Raw genomic sequence first — 1,690 nt, forward strand, 5'->3', positions numbered from 1 at the left:
GGGCTGGGGGTTTGGGCAAAGGTGTTTGCGCCACTTTGGCGGCGAACGAAATCGTTGAGTCGACCTTGTTCTGGAAACTAGCTTGTTTGTTTTGGAAAATGGCGTGAAATTTTTGAATTGCATAATTTTTTTATATTCAGGTGTGGTGTTCTGGACAATTTTTGCTGGTGGATCGATGATTATTTTTACAGAAGTGACACTTGCTTTTACATAAATATTCTTTTATACGTCGATTTTCAATTGAATCCTGATGTGTTTCTCTTGCACAATTGAAGCATCTTGGCTTTGCATTGCAATTGTTTCTTGTGTGACCATAGAGTAAGCAAGCAAAGCATTGGGTCACAGGTGGTATGTAAATCGATACTTTCCTTGTCATGCCACAGAAACTAACCTCTTTTGAAAGACTTGTTCCTCTGCAAGTAAATAATCAGGTACCTGTGGGTATGTATAAGGGGTTTATTGTCTTTTAGGACTCGTATTCATTCGGTTTATGACCATTATTTGTTTTGATGAAATAAAATATTCTTTAACTGCTCCTCTGACAAATCCATGTCAACTTCCGTAACTATGGCCTTGCAAGTTACAAAGTTAAAGGGTATGTAGATTTCGTAGCCTTTGTCTAGAAGTTTTTTATTATTGACAAAATGGTTGGTTGCGCTATGGTTTAATTTTTCATTTTTAATATTTTTTACATTCGACGAGATGTGTAAAAGGTCAAATATTTCCTTGGCTGGTTTTAAATACGAATATTTAGAGATATTTCATATTGAAAATTATATTAAGGTAAATAAGGCTTTAATTTCAAATTGTAAATGTAAAATAAGAAAAAAAATTGTGAAATAAAAAACGGCATCAAATGATTGCTAATAATCTGTGGCATCTAAAGGGAGCATCTTATCGTGCTAAATTGATGCACGTTCTTATTGTCTACAGTGCGGATAACTATTATGTGTCGTCCACAATGGTTGCTGGTCTTGAAAGTCGATATGAAGTAGAAGTCGACCTCTCTGTTTCAATCACTAAGATTGAAAAAAAATGAATTTTTCTTCAGCATATTTTCTAAATTTAATTTTATTATTAGCTATCTATAATATGCCTGCTTGTTTGCATTAAGATGTGTTGCTTGGTTTTCTTCACATGCAACAGGGTGCAATACAATAAACGACCTTTGAGTTGGTCTTTAATTTGATGAGTATGTTTTATGGTTGGAATATTTAGGTGCCCATGCTGAGCGTTGTTTCTCACGTACCATGGGGCTGTACCCGCAGGTGCCCAATTCTCGAGCTCGAGAGAACGTGAAAGATCCCATCGCCGATGTGATCATTCCCTTCCCCGCCCTTTCTACAATGGTTCGAAAACCGTATTCTCGAATGCATAGGAAGCGATGTGAGAAGCGTTCACGGAAAGCGTTGTTGCCAACAACTTTATCAGAGAAATTCGACTCAAATTTACGATTAAGAGACGAAGATTTATCTAACGGCCAGAAAATTGGCGGGCGTTTCAAATAAAATATTAAAAATGTTATACCAGCTCAAGCTTAAAGCTGTTATAACAGCTAAATAGATATAATATACAGGGTTGCTCATTAGTGCGTCAAAGTGCGATATCTCAGTAAATATGAACTTTACAAGAAAATACGTCCTACGAAAGTTTTTCATGTTTAAAAGGTCCACATTTTAAAATTACTTTC

This window comes from Dendroctonus ponderosae, unplaced genomic scaffold (assembly GCF_020466585.1).
Source record: "Dendroctonus ponderosae isolate FM_Combo_2020 unplaced genomic scaffold, Dpon_F_20191213v2 Dpon_F_20191213_5, whole genome shotgun sequence".
NCBI lineage: Eukaryota > Metazoa > Arthropoda > Insecta > Coleoptera > Curculionidae > Dendroctonus > Dendroctonus ponderosae.